Below are 20,558 nucleotides of genomic sequence, written 5' to 3' on the forward strand. Positions count from 1 at the left end.
TTTTATTTCTGCAAGACTGATTTATGTAAGACTTTTTAGTTTGATCAAGGACCCTGAAAGAGAGTCCTACCACTTGACATCTGTGCTTCTGACCAGGTTTGAAGATAGGGTCCAAGGGCCACGTACCATGTGAAATGAGGACATCAGTGACTACAGATGATAGTTTTACAGTGTGTGCTCTGCCAGAAACCAAACCATTCCTTACAAAGGGCTAACACTAAGAGGTGAGACAGGGGCAGTTTCAGGAAACAACAAACAGAAACGTCTTTGAACAATCAGAGTGTAAAAGATTTATTGTAAGGAACTGCAAAAGACTTATTTTTGCATGTTATATTTCTCAAATCAACATCATCTCCACTTTTGTCACTGAATAAATGGCTTTTAAAGGCAAGCATTGACACTGTACCAGGTAAGGCCTGATGTTGACATGGTAGGGGTAGTGTTGCATGCATCAATGACTTCTGTTCCTTGTGTGCTGCTTTTTTTGGTGTCCACATCCTTTTGTCCAAATGTTTCTTCCTCATTTCTCAGCAATGCTGGGATTGATGGAGAGGACGTAGAGTTCACAAAGTCTCCATAAATGAAATCTTTAAAGATATATAATTGAATTAAGTGCTTTTAACTTTATTAAGTTAATCATTTTATACGAATTAAAGGGCCAGAGTATTGAAAAAGTTGATTAAATATTGGGGAGAGAGTTATTTTCTCTCTGATATAATCCTTGTGTTTGTGTTTATAGCAGTGTTGGTCACCAAGTGATTTCTCCAGCAAATGATATTATAGGAGAAGGTTGAAGAGAGTCATGTCTTTGCTCAGCATGAGTGAAATCAGAAATGGGAAAAAAAATCTATGCACAGAGAAAATAGACTTGAATTGCTAATCCAGATTCTGAAGGCTGACATACTAATATTTCTGGGCATTATCCAATGAAAATCTGAGGGCCACTTTCCAAGTGTAAGAGGTACCAGAATTACTTCTTACACACTAAGAAGGTTTGGATGTCTCTGTCTCTTTTTCAGAGTGCAGAGTACCCTTCATACAATTTCAGAACTGCCTCAGTCGTCGAAGATGAAAATTAAGTTGATATTGCTGAGTTAAGTTGATCTTGCTGAGCAAAGTCAAAGTCCTTTGTCCCAAACCACTGATGTGGCCTGGTGTGTTTTTTTCAAAGAAACCACTGAGCAAATATTTTATTAGCTTAATTAATTTTGAATTTGTTAAGTGTTTTAAAGATATATTCATTAAACTCTAAAAGATTGACACTTCGAATGAAGTAGAACATTGGCAAAGCCCTGAACCCACTTGCAAATTACTGATCTAAATAGGATATTAAGTTTATGTAGGGAAGATGGGGAAAGGGTGGCTCTAAAATGAAGACAGAGTTTGTGATGAGAATAAAAGGGAGGCATTAGGAGATGACTTATTCATCTTGCGTTTGCAGCACCTAGAGCACAGCTTGATACTTGGTAGATGCTCAATATAGTCTTGTTGAATAATTGAATGACGGAGTGAATGAACAAGTCAGGCAGACAGAAGGAGGGAGATATGAAGAGCTGCTATATTTGGGTGAGTTTTCAGTAGAACATCACCGAATGAAAAATGTTCTACTTCAATCAGGAATAAAAAGCAGAGAAACATATGAAGTATTGGGAGAAGGAGAATAGAAAAAGCCTAGAGTTTTAAAAGTTCTTTCTATATGTAATTCACAGTAAAATCTACTAATTTAATGTGTATACTTTGGTGTTTTATTAAAGTTCAATTTGCAACACAATATAGTTTTACAACTTTTTCATCATCCCCACGAATCTCCTAATGCCCGTTTTAGCCAGTTCTCACCCTGTCACCAGCCCCATGTAAACACTGATCTGTTCTCTGTCTCTAATGATTTTGCTATTTTTAGAAACTCCACATAAGTGTAATCATATCATATGTAGTCCTTAATGTATAGTTTCTCTCACTTAGTGTAATGTTTCTGTTTTCATGTTGCATGGATCCACTAATTCATTCTGTTTCCCTTGTTGAGTAGTAGGACATCATGTGGATATACCACAGTGTGCATTCAACTGTTGATGGGTCTTTACATTCTCTATTATTTAAAATTTTTCAGTAATGCTGCTATGAGCATTCACATTAAGTCTTTGTGTGGACATATACTTTTATTTAGGGGGATGGGACAAGTATTTAGGAATTGGTTCTCTGAGTCATGTATTAATTGTATGTTTAACTTTTTAGGAAACTCGCAGCTACTTACCAAATTGAAAAACTACATCTTAACAGTTTCTTTTTTGTTGTTGCTGATTGTTATTACCGAAGTTGTTTTCTCTTAATGTGTATTGGTTAAGTGATTAAACTTAACAACTAAAGTCAGTTGAGTCACGTTCTCCCAAACTTGTAAATAAAGGTGCAAGAACTACTATAGGTTTTTGAAATTTTTAAATTTTTGCCAAGGAAACCAAAGCAAAACAAAACCCAAGAGCAAGAATATAAGAAGGTCTAAAGACTTATAAGCTATAAATATGCAAACTTTAAAACTAGAGTTGATTTTCACTTAATAAATCTGTTGTATGAGAATGTACCTTGCTTATATCTTATACACACATTTTTATATTTCAAAAATTTATATATTATTCACACTATGCATTTAAATTGTACTGTTGAAATGTAGTAATTTTAGAAAAAGGGGTTGCATGATTATGTAATCTAATTTATACTAAATCTTAATTATCTATGGTGAAGAAAAATCATTATTACTATTCTCTATAACCAAGTTTTAAATGACGGCAGTTTCCTCAATTACAAGTAGTAATTTTCAGGAGATGCTAAAAAAATGTAACAGCATTTTGTTGGCGGAATAGGTTTCAGTTTGTGAAACTAGATAATTTTATTATTCCCACTTGAAAAATCTTTCTTTTCAGTTTAAATAATTGTAGTATAATGTCACTTTCGAGCATTCAATGTAACACTTGGACCAGGCTTATGCAAGAAGTAGAGATGAAAATGATTAAACTGCAAAGGAATACTTTTTGGTTGGTTGCACAAAATAGCACATGATTCATTGTGAGCACTGTGTATGTATGGGCATACATATGAGCATACATATGAGCAAAATCATTCACGTTTTCCAGGTTTTTAAATCTCTTAATTATATGAAAGTAAAGTGTTGTCAGAGAAAGGCATGTTAAAAGCTTCCTGAATAATAAAATGGCTGCTTTTGGTTTGAGAATCTATTCTCTTCAGTCACTCTAGTTGCCGAGGGTTGGCATTTCATTTCTTACGGTCTTAGTACACATGGTGTGAGACAAAAAGAGCTGAGGATAAAATTCAGGCAGAAGAACCTAAAAAAGAAACAAGGAAGCTTCTCTGTTTCAGTTCCTGCACCTCTCTCTTGAAAGCACACTCCGCAATGGGTGAGGGCCGGGGGTGGGTGAGAGTGGAGGTGTGAGGGCTCCATCACACCCTGGGTGAACAATGAGGCAGGACTGGTGTCCTTCTCCTCAGGGTCTGCCGCCAGCTTCCTTCAGAGCGTGACTGTCGCTGCAGTATCCCCGCAGGAAGTCAGCTGGAGGCCTGGCTCTGGGGTCCTCAGAATCACTTGTGTCTGCTCTCATTCTGCTTCTCTTCCTTGTTCCCTTCCTGAGTGATGCAAGTAACCCAAATGATGCAGGGTTTGAAATCTGTTCTTTCATTGGCACTCATGTTTCTCTTTATATCCTAAGAACAAACTTCTCCATCCTCAAAATGCATTAAGGGGAGTCAGCCAGTGAAAGGAATGAAATCACCAAAGTGAAATCCAAAGTAGAGCTCACTTATTAAAAAAAAAAAAAAAGGACCAGATGAGGCATTGCGTAGAGCAAGGCCTTTGCTATTTTTAAAAGCTAGTGATCAAGAGTTAAGACCAAAATAAACATGACTCAATGACTTTGGTAACCAACTTCAGAAAACAAAAGAGGAGAGAGGTTTAGAGAGGCTGACAGAAGTGATAGTCTGCTCATGGCCATAAACATTTCTGAGGCTCCTTTGGCATCTCAGTATTATGTCAGTCGTTCCTTTTAAGAGCCCTCACCATACCCTTGTAGACACCTCTAGCTTATTTATCACACTTATAGCTATTATTTTGAATAGTCTTAACTCTCCCAGAGTTACACAGAAGATACAGTTTTCTTCTTTCTCAAATGACCATGATCAAGTGGTTTTCCCAGTCAGTAACATCTCAAGCCAATCCTATGGTTGTCTGATCACTTTCAGCTGTTATTAAAAAAAAAAAAATTAGTCCAGTCAAATTTAAAATGATAATTTCATGTCCAGTATAACACTCCCATCTCTCGAACCCATGTCTGAATAATAGCTTGAATCAGGAGTGGAGCTTATCTATTCCTTAACTTCTATTTCCAGTTGGTTTTCTATTGAAACAGGTGGAAGGGATTTGACACAGGGGGTTGGTTCTGCTTCTTTAATGGCTCCTGCTCTAGCCCATTGTCAGCCATTGCTCTCCCCGCTCACCACCCCCAACGCCAATCTTCAACAGGTCCGTAGACACCATCTGTGGGGCAAAGTGTTCAAATGCCTGCACTTCGTTGGGGTTCACCTGTAGACTCCTCAGGAGTCTCCTCATTACAGTTTCCCAACATGAGGATCCACTCTGGCTTGACTGAGACCCCTCCTCAGCTCCTTCCTGCTCACTCCCCTCCCCCCCTAATCCTACAGCTTCTAGATGCCTGGGTGTCTCTGCCCAATTTCTCGCCTTCTTAGATGTGGTATCAGCATACTGATTTAAGCCCAGTTACTTCTTTTTTTTTTTTGGTAATTAATTTATTTTTTATTGGAGGCAAATTATTTTACAATATTATATTGGTTGGTTTTGCCATACATTGATATGAATTCGCCCCGGGTTTACATAAGTTCCCCCTCCTGAACCCCCCTCCCACCTCCCTCCTCCCTTTATCCTCCCTCTGGGTCATCCCCGCATGCCAGCCCCGAGCATCCTATAACATGCATTGACCCTGAACTAGTGATTCGTTTCACATATGACAACATACGTGTTTCAATGCCCTTCTCCCAAATCATCCCACCCTCACCCTCTCCCATAGAGTCCCAAAGACTGTTCTATACATCTGTGTCTCTTTTGCTGTCTCGTATACAGGGTTATCATTTGCATCTTTCTAAATTCCATATATATGTGTTAGTATACTGTATTGGTGAAAACGCCCAGTTACTTCTTAAACCATAGGAAAGGCACCAATTCTTGCTAATCAACTCCTGAGGCAATTGGAATAGCACCATGCAATATTCTAATTACATATCCTATTTTAATTGCCTGATCTCTGACTTCTATTACACTACCCTGAAATGACCTGGAGCATGGGATGGGAGGGACTGTAGTCATATCAGAATTTTCAGAACCTGGATTAGGGTCTGGTAAAATTAAAAAGCAGAGACATTACTTTGCCAACAAAGGTCCGTCTAGTCAAGGCTATGGTTTTTCCCGTGGTCATGTATGGATGTGAGAGTTGGACTGTGAAGAAAGCCGATCGCCGAAGAATTGATGCTTTTGAACTGTGGTGCTGGAGAAGACTCTTGAGAGTCCCTTATACTGCAAGGAGATCCAACCAGTCCATTCTAAAAGAGATCAATCCTGGGTGTTCATTGGAAGGATTGATGCTGAGGCTGAAACTGCAATACTTTGGCCACCTCATGCGATGAGTTGACTCACTGGAAAAGAGTCTGATGCTGGGAGGGATTGGGGGCGGGAGGAGACGGGGACGACAGAGAATGAGATGGCTGGATGGCATCACCGACTCGATGGACATGAGTTTGAGTGAACTCTGGGAGTTGGTGATGGACAGCAAGGCCTGGCGTGCTGTGATTCATGGGGTCGCAAAGAGTCGGACACGACTGAGCAACTGAACTGAACTGAACTGAAAAGGTAGGGGGTTCATTAAATAGCTGTCAAAGCAATGAGTAGATAAATTAACAAATGCATTCTTACAGTGAAGAAAAATCCCAGTGTATTGATGATGTTATGAAGACAAAAAAGCATTAATAGAATAAAACCGTTTAGTTGAAGTATATGAACTAAACCTTTTCCTACTATTTATTATTTTTACATTCTATATATGAAATCCTATGATACTTCAGATGAATTGATTCTTATTTGTGTACTATTTAAGCTCCATTTTTGAAACTCATCAATTTTGGAAAAGTTGTGTTGTGGAGACTGTGTGATAGACAGACTTCAGGACACCTCAGCCAAACAATCACTTTATTTAAATGTCTTGTCAAATATAAGTATCACTGACACTTGAACAACGCGAGTTTGATCCACTTATGTGGATATTTTCCGTTGTAAATACAACAGTCTTACATGATTGATGGTTGGTTGAATCGGAATCTCAGATAAGGAGGGCTGACTAAATTAGATGACTTTTTTCAACAGCGAGGAGGATCAATGTTCCTAATCCACCAGTTGTTCCAGAGTCAACTGTAGTCCTGTAGTTTTGAAGAAATACCGATTGTCCCTGGCAATAGGGTGAGTGGCATTTTTCCATACTCTATTTCATTAGAGCCTAGAGTTTCTACATGTGCGCACTGGGACCTTCAGGGAAGTCTGTGGGTTTTGTTGATATTGGTGTGTGTGTGTGTGTGTGTGTGTGTGTGTGTGTGTGTGTGTGTTTTGTCCAGGCAAGAGAACATGGAAAACATCTAGTAGTAGAAATTTCACTTTTGATCAGTAAAGAAAAGTTCTTAGTGCGGTAATTCCTAACACACGCACACATGCTAGTCACTCAGTAGAGTCCAACTCTTTGCGTCCCCATGGACTGTAGCCTGCCAGGACTCTCTGTCTATGGAATTCTCCAGGCAAGAATACTAGAGTAGGCAGCCTTTGCCTTCTCCAGGGGATCTCCCCAGCCCAGGGATTGAACCTGCATCTCCTGAATTGGCAGGAAGATTCGTTACCATTTGAGCCACCTCCTAATGCTATTGGTTTTATTCTATTTTTGTTGTTTCATTTAAAGAAAGTAAAGAAAATATTAAAATCACATTCTGTAAATTAATATTTTTGCTTTACTTTTATATAAGTTTTGCTTAACCAATCATAAATTCCATTGCCTATCCCCAAATTGTCTGTTAATAAAAAAATTTACAGTCAACCCTCTTTGTTAACAAAGCTTTTTAGAAGCTATTCTCAAGTATCAATAAAAACAAAGACAAGGGCCTCAAAGAACAGATGACTGAATCCTTGGATTCAAGGCCCTGCTCCATTACTTCCTCACTGGGGACACTAGATCAGGAAACCACATTTTAGTTTCATCATTAATAAAGTAAGGAAAGTAATATAACTTACCACATGAGTTCATTACACAAAGAACCAAGGACTAAACTAATTTATCAACAGGTAAAAAGGTCTGGATTACTGACACTTGACCAAAGGTGTATGGTTGTCTGTTTTAAGCACTCAATGATCAAAACATCACATGAGAAACATCAGTTTCAATTTCATTACCCAGGTTGTTTGTAGATTAGAAATCCAAGACACAAAGAATGTTTGCTGGCAGATATATGCGCCTTTTCTGCTAAATCTGAACATCCTGAATGTGGAAGTACTACGGGCTATCCCTTGGCTGTGACTTCAGAAGGATGCTCCCTCCTTTGTTCACTGAATTTCCTTCTGAGAAAACCTTTTACAAGTACACAGCTCTTTTCCATTGAAAATGTGCTATGAGCTTTACTGAAACTCTGAAAAGTTGTCAGATGAGGGATTACTGTCCCCATTTTACAGATAAGGAGAATGAAGCTCAAAGAGGTTAACTGAGGAACACAAGGTCACATCACTATTTAATAGTAAAGTTAGGATTAGAACCCTGTTCCCCTGCTTTTCAACTCCAGATTCCATCTGCTGTGTATTTCCAGAAAGCCTGAAAGGTTATCATCACTACAGAAAGAGTTAATTCAGTTGCCAATTGATTAACCTAAAGGCGAATCCAATCAATGTTGGTTGAGAGCCAAGAGAAGTGCTTTTCTTTCCACCCTGATTATTTTTACCTGGACAGTCCAATCTTTCCCATCTGGATCGAAATCAGAATTCCAAATATCAGAACAAGTTAAATTACTTTTTCCTCTCTATAGTTGTATATGTCTATTTTGTAGGGTAGTTAGATGCAGTATGAAAATTTCTGGCTGACATCTTGGAGTAGCTCTCTTTATTACTGATTTTTGTGGTCATCCCCAGCATCTTTCTGGATTTTTGATTGTGCATGGTGAATCTACTAAGATTTTCACATGATTCAAAATCAAAGTATGAGGACAGCTTAGGAATTCTGTTATGTTGATTAACATTTAGAAGGTTACATCCACAGCCAAACTTCCTCCTTTGAATGGAAGGAATAGTGGCTCACATTCAGGAAAGTGTGAATGTGTGCACTTTAATTGTGGCCTTAAAATTGAACTGAGAGCTTGTTTTGCTTGACAACTGGAGGGAATCAAGATCTAGGTAAAAGTAGGAGGATAAGATCTTATGATTGCGACAGGAATATGAAATATGTGCGTTCCTTTCATTTTCATAATGCATAAATTGTCATAATTTAAAGCCAGCTCACTTCAATTCTGCTTTGTGTTGCCATGATGCCCTTTTTATTATTTTCATGTTCTGTTTTTCATTGTGAATAGAAAAGGCTGAGTGTTCATTTTTAATTAATTGTAATACATGTGCTACTTTTAGCAGAAACGTCTATATTTCATTTATTGTAATAATCAATTTTTTCTCATTAATTCTGAGACTATTCCACCTGAATATTCTGTGTTTCTAAAGCACAGCACTATCTGTACTTGCACATTTGTGATCTCATTTGATTCCACACATCCTATGAAGTAGAACTTTATAAAAGACGCTGTTTGTCATTGCAGATTTGTATATTACAATGAGATGAGACTTTTTGCTTTGGGAGAAATTTTATTTTGACTTGAGTATTGCATAGGTTGTGAATGTGAAAACTACTGGGATAGCCTTTTATTCACAACTTCCTTACTTCAGATGATTTTCCAGAAATGTTTATTCCTTAAATGTTCAGATACACTCTCATCTTAAAGAACAATTAGAAAAGTGAGCATCATTAATCACCATTGATGATTTAAGGGAAAAAAACTGGGCAACTTCATCTTTTTATCAGAAAAAGGAAATAATTCTATAATCTAACCTGTCTCTTTAAGATGTGCAACAAGGGCCAGGAGTAAAGAATCTGCAATATTCTTTATAATTTCATGGGGTCTTCTGAGGAAATGTGCCAATTTTATGGGGACTCGTAGGGAAAAATTTTGATTTCATGTGGATTCGAGTGAAAAGGTAAATTTCATGGGATTTCTAAAAATGGCTGAATTTCTCTGGGTCCATGAAATCTATGACAGCCATGGAGAAAGTGCACCGCTCTTGTCATAGAGTACATTTTAGTGTAGTTTGGCAAAACTTTATTTCTTACACAACTGCTATGATGTACATTACACATTTTGAGTCTTTCTTGACCATTTACCTTTCTATAGATGTGTGTGAATACTAAAGGTGGTACTTTGTGTGCATAATGACAAGGTGGTTACTTTGTCAGTTGCTTAGAGCATATGTTGGGTGGTCACAAAGACACACGACACATGTGGTCACTTATGTTGGGCCAAGGTCAGATGGTGGTGTTTAGAGTTTAGGTGGTCCTCTACTCAGGGAAAAGATAGAAGCCCCTTAGGCCCATAGTCAGCCATAGTCTTCCTAGGGTTGGGGAACATTAGGCTTGGAGATCTCAGACAGCATCCTGTGCAGTGGTTCTCCAAGGTGTTCCGAGGCCTAAATGTCTGCAAGCGTCCCCTACAGACCTTGTTAAAAATTCAAACTCTTTGGTCTTACTCCTTGAGCTGACCCAGATTCTCAGCAGGTAGAGCTGAGAATCTGCCTTTTAAATTCACCTCCCAGGGTAATCCTCATCCTCATGTACAAGCACACTCCAGCTGGAGAGTCACTCTTCAAATCCAATTTTGTTTCCTATTCAGAACTGTCTATTCCATTGTCTCTCATGACTTCTAGATCTTCCGAAGACCCTTTCTTAACAGGAGGGTTGGCGCCTGGTGAGGTACCATTAGCTGGACTTGTGGCTGGATGTGGAAGAGGCTGTTGGGGGAGAAACGATGTCAGAGCTTAGGGTTGGGAGCTTGGGCCTGTGGAAGCACAGTGACGACAATGGCTAAACTCAGGCATGTGCTGCATTGGTGACAAGCAACATTTTCATGATACAGCTTTTTTTTTTGTCTGAAATGGCAAACACATTTTGATAAAGTCCCTATCCCCTCAAAATAAAATTTTATCTCAATTTATATGGTACCTACATTCATACAAAATTCACTATAACTGAAAACAGTGAAGCTTACCTTGTTTTAATATGTAAATGGTGTTAGATTCTAATTCAGAGGATTAGGGGAAGATTTTTCACATACTTGATTGTCCAGTAAGACATGAGGAAGTAGCATTTGGTACAGGACAAGTCTTCCTCATTCAGAGCTGCTGGCATTGGAAGACCTCCAGCATCTCTGGGCTTTTGTCTTCTAAATGCTTATAATGCCTCCTAATTATTGGGACAACAAAGATGTCCCCAAATTTCTAACCTGTCTTCTGGGGTTAATCTCCCTTTGAGAATCATTTTCACTGATTTTCCTACTTTTCAGCCACATCATGTACAGATCTTAGTAAAATGGAAATCTGCTCATGCAGTTGTCTTGCTTCAAGTCTTTGAATGCTTCTCCATTCCATTCAGGGTCAAGTTCAATAAATTAGCACATAAAAACTATCATGGTCAGGTCCCTTTATTTTCTCTAGTTTCATCACCCATGGCTCCAGGCATATTGGATTGTTTAAAAACCATGGTACTTTACACCTCCATGTCTTCAGATGTGTATTTTTCCCCTTATAATATGATTTCTCTTCACTTTGCTCATCCAAAGCTCAAGCATCACATTTTTGGTAGGACCACTTAGACAGCTAACTTTGATTATATTTCTTCTCCTCTAGGCTCTCAAGGAGTCACCTAGGCATACATTATACTGGAATTATTGGTTTATTTAACCTCATAAAGTAAGAACTTTGTTTCAGGGTAAATATGTATATTTTTAAACATGACCTACAAGAAACTTAAAGCTCCCTGGGTGGCTCAGAGGTAAAGAATCTGCCTGCAATGCAGGAGACCCAGGTTCAATTTCTGGGTTGGGAAGGTACCCTGGAGAAGGAAATGGCTACCCAATCCAGTATTCTTGCCTGGAGATTCCATGGACAGAGCAAGATGGTGGGCTACAATCCATGGAATCTCAAAAAGTTGGACATGAATGAGCAACTAACACTTTGACTTTACAAGAATCTTCAAGATATGTTACATATGATCCATCAACACTTAGTTTTTCGGCCATATCTAAAACTTGCCTTACAATTTTTAGAACTTCCCTTACCCTAGAGCCTCTAATCTTAGACAGGCTGAAAAAGTCATTTCCTTTCTCATAACCAATAGAACACTCATTCTATAAGACTCAGCAGAAACTGTCATCAAATTCACTGGGAATCTATTGGGGGTATGTAGTATTGTGCAGGGACAGGGGAGCCTGGTGGGCTTCCGTCTAGGGGGTCACACAGAGTCGGACACGACTGAAGTGACTCAGCAGCAGCAGCAGCAGCAGTGTTGTGCATGTAGAAGTTGTGATGGCATGGCCTTAGTTTATATGGAGCTAGTAATCCAACGATCTTCCCTCTCCCCTGAGGCTAGAATGAGAGCCCTTCCTCCATACAGTCTCCAGCATAGCACTTACCTCGTAATAGTGTGCATGAACTGTAAGCTTCCTGAGAAAAGACTATGAGTCATCTTTGTATTTGTGTGGTCAGCACTGGGCAGAGGGCTTAATTCATAGTAAGCACTACAAGAGTAGGTGAAAACCTGGGATGTTCACTAATTATCAAGTTAGTCATACTACTTATTTAAAAGTTACTGAGAGGCAGCGTTGAGGATACCTCCTCCTCATTTTGTTTCATGATCATTATCTAGTGTAGCATTTTGAAATAGACCGACCCTCACATAATTTTCTAGTGATTTTTTTCCCTTTCCTTCTTCATTTCTCAGTAGTTTTCCTTCTTGAGAAAAGCCCTGGAGCTCTGACTTGCCACCTCTGATCTCTCTAGTTTCCTATACAGGAGAGGTCAGGAAGGGGAGGTTAACACTTATACAAATCACTTAGAGTGGATCCTGGGTTCAGGTGATGGAGGTCTGCTGTATGTCTCCCCTCCCCACCCCCACTGCCAAGTTAACTATCTGAAAGAAAATATTACTTCTTGAAATCCCTTTGCTTCCTAGTTACCAAAAAATTAAAGAAAACAGAATGGCAGATCTGGATCCTGCAGATTGTACATTTTCTTAATTCTTCATGGAATACTTGGATTTCTGGCTAGATAACATCTCATTTTGTTTTTCTGCATATGAGTAGGCTTCTGCAAAATACGAAGGAAATTTATAAGTTCTGAAAAAGTCTGCATGCTTATAATTTTGATTTGTAAAGTACAAGACTACAAGGCAAGCAGATGTCCCTTCACCAATTAACATGCACTAAAAAATGAAATTTCTTGTATTTTATTATTCTATTTAGAATGAAATGAAACAAATTAAGGTCCTTTCTAGCATAATAAGTGACCTTGAGAATAGTTGCAGAACTTTTCATTCTGGACTCAAGGGTAACTTTTAATAAACAGAAAATCACAGCTGTCTATATAAAAACATACTAAATGTATATTTTAAAAGTATTGCCTAAAATAAGTTATTTTAAGTATGAAAGTCCAATAAAACTAAAAATATTACATGCTATAAGATATTTACAAAATTATTTTAAAACAATCTTATCAAATTCCCTTCCAGTAAACATTTTTACTTTTCTCCCTGAATTACAAAATTACATTTGAAATCTATGTTACTTTTATAATAGAAAGCATGAAAGAAAAATGCTCAGATAAGAAATCCATGGACCTGGGGCACAATATTTTAAAAAAATCTTTCAAATAGCGGCGGTGCAGGCGCAGACGCGGGAGACGCCCGGCTCCGGCGCAACCGACCACGTGCAGAATCGTGGCTGAGATGAGCTACCCTGCGCCCAGGGTTAGGGCGGTGGCCGAGAGGAGCTGTACCACGTTCAGGAGGCAGTGGCTGCTTGGGCACCGGAGGGCCGAGAGGAGCTGATCTACATTCAAAGCAGGAGGCGCGGCCTTGAGGAGATACCCCTCATCCAAGGTAAGTTACAGCGGCTGCGCCTTGCTGGAGCAGCTGGGAAGAGATACTCCACGACCAAGTGGAATATAAGAATCCAGTGTTCTGGGGAGGAAGGAACAAGATGGCGGAGGGATAAGATGGCAAGACCACTTTCTCCCCCACAAATTCATCAAAAGAACATTTGAATGCGGAGTAAAGTCCACAAAACAACTTCTGAATACTGGCAGAGGACATCAGGCTCCCAGAAAAGCAGCCCATTGTCTTCTAAAGGAGAGAGAAGAAATCCAGCTCCACCCACCAGAACACCGACACATGCTTCCCTAACCAGGGAACCCGGACAAGTCACCCGTCCAACCCCACACACAGCGAAGAAACTACGTAATAAAGAGAACTCCACAAACTGCAAGAAGAGGGAAAGGCCACCCCAAGCAAAGCAATATAAGCAAGATGAAGAGGTGGAGAAATACCCAGCAAGTAAAGGAACAAGATAATTGCCCACCAACACAAACAAAAGAAGAAGATATAGGGAATTTACCTGATAAAGAATTTCAAATTTTGATGGTGAAAATGATTCAAAATCTTGAAAGCAAAATGGAGTTACAGATAAATAACCTGGAGAAAAGGATTGAGAAGATGGAAGAAAGATTTAATAAGGACTTAGAAGAAATAAAAAAGAGTCAATATACAATGAATAATGCAATAGATGAGATCAGAAACACTCTGGAGGGAACAAACAGTAGAATAACAGAGGCAGAAGACAGGATAAGCGAACTAGAAGATAGAATTGTAGAAATAAATGAAACAGAGAGGAAAAAAGAAAAACGAATTAAAAGAAATGAGGACAATATTAGAGACCTCTGGGACAATGTTAAACGCTCCAACATTCGCATCATAGGAGTCCCAGAAGAAGAAGACAAAAAGAAAGACCATGAGAGAATACTTGAGGAGATAATAGTTGAAAACTTCCCTAAAATGGGGAAAGAAATAATCACCCAAGTCCAAGAGACCCAGAGAGTCCCCAACAGGATAAACCCAAGGCGAAACACTCCAAGACACATATTAATCAAATTAACAAAGATCAAACACAAAGAACAAATCTTAAAAGCAGCAAGGGAAAAGCAGCAAATAACACATAAGGGGATTCCCATAAGGATAACAGCTGATCTTTCAACAGAAACTCTTCAGGCCAGAAGGGAGTGGCAAGACATACTTAAAGTGATGAAAGAAAATACCCTACAGCCCAGATTACTATACCCAGCAAGGATCTCATTCAAATATGAAGGAGAAATCAAAAGCTTTACAGACAAGCAAAAGCTGAGGGAATTCAGCCTCACCAAACCAGCTCTCCAACAAATGCTAAAGGATCTTCTATAGACAGGATACACAAAAAGAGTGTATAAACTTGAACCCAAAGCAATAAAGCAATAAAGAAAATGGCTACGGGATCGTACTTATCAATAATTACCTTAAACGTAAATGGGTTGAAATTTTCAAAAAGGCTAGGAAACAGTTCTCATAGCCATCAATAGTTCAGTGTTGAGTTCATGAATAGTTTTTAAAGTTTGGGACAAACTGTAGTGTTTGCTATTTGAAGTACTATTTGTAATTGGCATATTACGATGTAACATTGGTCTTCATTTCCATCTTAAAATGCCTAAAAATGCCTAACAGGTTTTTAGATTTGTGAATTTTACTTGAAATGTATTTTACGATGTTACTAAACCTGCAGAAATATTGAAATATTTCAGAGAACTTATTCACTGTACATTTAATTTATTTTATTTATAAAAGTTATGAACTGTAGAAAGTTTTACTTGTTGGGTCAAATGCTTGTTGCTTTAAATGCTTGTTGCATTTGAAGTGCTAGTTACAAGAAAATCAAATACCTTCAATGTATAAATGCTATTAAGTTTTTAAAGGACTCTGGAGTATACGTAAGTTTGTTTAAAGAAATTAGTCTGTTCAACTTGAAAAAAATAAAATTGGAAAAAAAAAAAAATCTTTCAAATAATGTAGGTTGGGTACTAGGACCATCTTCATTGTCTGCCAGTCTAGATCACTACTCCCAGAACCAAGAAGAATTGATTTCTGGTTCTGGTTTTACCTTCTTCCAGCCAGCTTGCTTGGCAAAGAACCTTCAGTTCTCTGAGCCCCAATTTCCTCATCTGTATAAAAGAGAATTTCATTTCACAGGTTGTTGTTACAACCTGTGAAGTGAAACAACAAAATGAACTGTATATTAAAAAAAAATTGAATGAGATAGATACTATATAATAGTAAAATATTATTATAATTATTTCAATGTCTTATTCTTTCCTAAACCCAGCCAATCCTAAAGGAATTGACTAAAGATCAAACCAGTCAATTCTAAAGGAAATCAGTCCTGAATATTCACTGGAAGGACTGATGCTGGATCTGAAACTCCAATAGTTTGGCCACCTTATGAGAACTGACTCACTGGAAAAGACTCTGATGCTGGGAAAGATTGAAGGCAGGAGGAGAAGGGGATGACAGAGAATGAGATGGTTGAATGGCATCACTGACTCGGGCATAAGTTTGAGCAAACTGCAGGAGTTGGTGAAGGACAGGGAAGCCTGGCATGCTGAAGTCCATGGGGTCACAAAGAGTCGGACACGACTGAGAGACTGAACTGAACTGATTGTTACCTGAAGTAATATCTAATCCTAGCTTTGTTCTTTGTCAAGATAGAAATTTCTGAGATACACTAGACATATAGAAACTCACTAGGCTTTTAAAAAAAAAAGTCTTTTAGAATACATTAGCATTCATCCGGCTGGATGTATTCTTAAGACACTTCCATGATATCATCAATACGATGGATATTTGTAGAGTTAAGTGATTTTTCACAAATCAAGCTCTTAAATTGCCAGCAGGTAAACAATGTGGAGAAACAGATATTTAAAGTAGAAACTCAAAGATACATAAATTTCTTTAAAATCAGACATCAAGTTTATTTTGGTGGTTTCAAATATATTTTAAATTAAAGAAAAAACTAGCCATGTTACCAATATTTAACTCTATTTCCCTTCCAAAAGGACCATGACATGATTTTTATGAAAATATTTCATACAGTTTCATAGTTTGTTGTTGTTCTCCTCCCTTGTGTAATTATAGCCATGTTAGTTTTTCCTCTTAGAATCAGAGTTTCTATTTTTGCTAGCTCTTGGTACTGATTTCACTACTGAATTCTGGGAATATCAACTGGGGCAATCAAAGGAGCTCTTTCAAGTGCTCCCACCCCCTTGAGACATGATCAAGACACAGGGTAAATTTGGGGTTCCAGCTCCTACCCCCAAACTGCAGTGAGCTGAAGCCACACTTCAGTTCACTTAGCCTTCATAAAAGATTCATGACAATCCAGGGACCGGCTGGGCTCCGACACTGCATTAGGTGTGTGAAGATCCAAGCTGCTCTCTACATAACTCAGGGCAGAATAGGGGTTGCTTTGTAGGTACCCTGGCTGTTTTTAAGTTTTCTTTTAACCCAGTGACTTTGAAATTTCTCAGTGTTTTTTTTTTTTTGTGTGTGTGTGTGTGTGTGAGTGAAAAGAGAGTCAGACAGAGGAGAGCTGACGTTCCCTAGGGGCAAATCGTGTTTTCGGCTCCTTTTTATACCAAAGTTCTTCTTGCATTTTATCTTATATCTCCTCCTACAAGCTAAAGATTTGAGCAGCTCTTCTTTTCTGACCAAATTTAAGAGATGGACGCTGCAAGGACATCCATCAGCCATTGGATCTTAAATGTGTTACTTGACGTATAGAAGGTAAACGCAGGAGTTTTCATTCATCCTTACCTTCTTGTTTGGTCCTTAGGCCTTTTTATTAGAGTCCCTGGATTCCCAAATCCCTAGACATTTCTGGAGAAATGTTTGAAATCTTTATTTTAAAAAGCATATGATAAAATTAATTTTTTTATCATTGGCTACTTTATTAAGAATTAACTGAAAGTTGTTTTTTTTTTTTCATTTTTTCTGTTAAGACAAAGAGAGGTAATTAATAGAATTTTCATGCCCTAAGACCACTTGGGCGTGCTGCTACATAGTAATTTAACTGAATTTTCACAAAAGTCTTAGTGAGTGGATATTACAAATGCAACTTAAAAGATTTTTTATTTCATATTAGAGTAGAATTGATTTACAATGTTGTGTTAGTTTCAAATGATTTAGCAAAATGATTTAGTTATACATATTCATATCTCTATTCTTTTTCAGTTTCTTCTCCCTTATAAGATATTGCAAAATACTGAGTATAGTTCTCTGTGCTATACAGCAGGTCCTTGTTGGTTATCTGTCTTACATATAGTAGTGTGTATATGCCTATCCTGGCCTTCCCATCTGGCCCAGGGGTAAAGAATCCACCTAGCAATTCAGGAGGTACAGGAGACCTGGGTTTGATCCCTGAGTTGGGAAGGTCCCCTGAAAGAGGAAATGGCAACCCATTCAAGTATTCTTGCCTAAAATCTCCCATGGACAGAGGAGTGTGGCAGGCTACAGTCCATGGAGTTGCAAAAGTTTCACTGAACATGACTTAGTGACCAGCTAAACAACAGCAATATGCCCATCCCTACCTCCAATGCATCCCTCCTCCTACTTTTCCCCCTTGGCAACCACAAGCCCATCCTGCAAGCCAGTGAGTCTGTTTCTGTTCTATGAACAAGTTTACTTGCATAATTTTTTGCTAAGGTTCCACACGGAAGTAAGATCATATGATATTTGTCTACAAATGCGATTATACAAGAGCAGGAACAGTCTCAGGAAGGCCAGGTGACATACTGAAATCAAACAGCTAATATGCAGTAGATACAAAATTTAAAACCAATTTTGTCTGATTTCAAAGCTCATGCTTTTTCCACTGAGTCCTAATGCCTCATAGAAAGGAAAGAAATTGAGTTACATGACCTAACCAGGGAGTTCAGTTCAGTTCAGTTCAGTCGCTCAGTCGTGTCCGACTCTTTGCGACTCCACGAATCACAGCACGCGAGGCCTCCCTGTCCATCACCAACTCCTGGAGTTCACTCAAACTCATGTCCATCGAGTCGGTGATGCCATCCAGCCATCTCATTCTCTGTCGTCCCCGTCTCCTCCCGCTCATGTTTCAGTTTCCTGGTTTCTGAGCAAGTCTTCCATGAAGCAGTGATAACACCACCATATATTGTTTCAGGATTGTCTAGGACTAAGACAAAACTTAACATCTCTACCCCTTGCCTATTCACGGCCCTTTAGAACCCTCTGTTAACACTTCCTCTCAAGACATTTCCTTTCCCCTCCAACCATACTTTGATAGAATTTTGGGGCGACATCTACTTTCCCACCTCCCTTGCTGGATGGCACGATGGAATAGCCAGGTTGATTAATGGTATCAGAGAAAAAGGAGGGGAACCTTAATAAGTCAGTTAGGGCCTACCTTCTCCTGGATTATAAATGATGCATGAGATATTTTGGTAACATGAGTGCATTGTAACTTCTCATTAAAAAAAATTGTCTCATAGATCAGAAATGAAAAAACAAAATCTTTTTGCACATGCCTCAACTCTACTTCCTGGTCCAGAATTGAATTGAATCAGGTGAATTTTAATTATTTATTCACCACTGACAGTAAAGTAAGCCATTATTTGATTGGAAGTAATAGGAAGGCACTTCTGTGGAAGGGAATGATATGTATTTATTTGGTAATACTCAACCTTATTTTATAATAGAGGACTGCGTCTGGAGCTCCAAAAGGTTCTAAAAGAAATGGAAGAAAAACCATCCAAGATTTTCCTGTCACTATCAGGGTTTCTTAGGAATCTTTAATAAGGCTCTCTTGTCTTTTCACCAGATTTCAAACTCTGTGAGGGCATGGAATCATTTATTCCCACTTATCTACAAAACTATTTGGTTTTGAGGCTTTTGCTAGATGTTAGACACAGTACTGGGGAATAATAACAGAAAACAAAGGCTGAACTTTGGGTAAGTAGCTAGTATTCTAGTGTGTGTGTATATGTGTGTGTGTTGAGGGAGACTTATGTATGTTTAGGTGCATATGGCATGAGTGAAACATCATAAAATATATATATATGAAAATTACTAGGTACAATAAATGGATGCCACTGATGATGGGTACCATGTGTGCATGCTCAGTTGCTTCAGCTGTGTCTGACTGTTCGCGATGGATTGTAGCCCATCAGGCTCCTCTACCCATAGGATTCTCCAGGCAAGAATACTGGAGTGGGTTGTGATGCCTTCTCCATGGGATCTTCTCAAACCAAGGATTGAACCCACATCTCTTAAGTCTCCTGCATTGCAGGTGGATTCTTTACCCACTGAGTCACCTGGGATTGGTGCTCTAATGAAAAAGAAAAATCAGGGTAAGGCACTTGAGAGTGACCAAAGGGGCTGGTAGTTCTATCTTATACTGAATAGTCAAAGGAGCCTCTGATAGCTTATTGTTTGAGCAGAGACATGAATAAAGTGAGGGAATAAGGCCTGTGATTATATGGGTAAGACCTTTACAAGCAAAGGAAGCAGCTGAGACAAAGGCCTTGAAATGGGGACACATCTGCCATTTTTCAGAAACAGCAAAGAAAACAGTGTGGCTGGAAGGGAGGAATGAGGTGAGTAGTATGAGAATCCGCCAATGGCTGGACTATGTAAGTGCCTTCTGGGCCATCACAAAGATTTTTGATTTTACATTGAGTGAAGTGGGAAACATTCGTGGGTTTTGAACAAAGAGGTCTCACTCTGGCTGCTGTGTTCAGAGTAGACTGGAGGAGCAAGCATGGACCTTTGCTAATATTTACTTGTTGCCTCTGGATAAACTTATAGGGTTGTAGAGGGGATTGAGGGAGATAATACATATAAAGGGCAGTTGCGTTCATATGCCCTAAGATCCTAAAACATGATTGTACTCAGTGTGTTAGGTGGAGAGCTGTCATAATTAAGTGGTTTGGAGATGAGCTCAGGCATTTCACTCTCTGGGTTCAATCCTAGCTCCACTTCTTACTTGTGTGATTTTGGAAGAGCTAGTTAAATCCTGCATGGCTTTTATTTCTCATCTATAAGTAGGAGCAATAAATAATAGCATCTACTTCATAGAATCATTGTGAGTATTCAAATGAGCCCGTCTCAGTAAAATACTTAGAGCATCACCTTGCATATAGCAAACACTCAGTAAAGGTTTACAGTGTCACTGCATAGCACTCATACTTTACAGGATGATTTCATGTGCTCCGTCTCATAAGAGTGAACTGCATAAGTATTGTTATTCCTACTTTGCAGATAAGGGAGTTGAAGTTC

General features: G+C 38.7%; 1 protein-coding gene across 3 annotated transcripts in view; it reads left to right on the plus strand.

Moving 5' to 3' along the window:
- The window catches only part of LOC148777809 (uncharacterized), a 266,942-nt gene that overhangs the window by 212,576 nt on the left and 33,808 nt on the right, over positions 1–20,558 (plus strand). The window contains exon 3 of one of the 3 annotated variants that reach the window (XR_016037367.1): positions 6,434–6,526. The exons of the other annotated variants lie outside the window; for them this stretch is intronic. The gene's annotated coding sequence lies outside the window, so the exon portion shown is untranslated. The remainder of the gene's footprint in view (positions 1–6,433; positions 6,527–20,558) is intronic. 3 annotated transcript variants of the gene reach the window in all.

Source organism: Moschus berezovskii, chromosome 5 (genome assembly GCF_049115385.1).
Source record: "Moschus berezovskii isolate FMDL1 chromosome 5, NW_MosBer_1.0, whole genome shotgun sequence".
NCBI lineage: Eukaryota > Metazoa > Chordata > Mammalia > Artiodactyla > Moschidae > Moschus > Moschus berezovskii.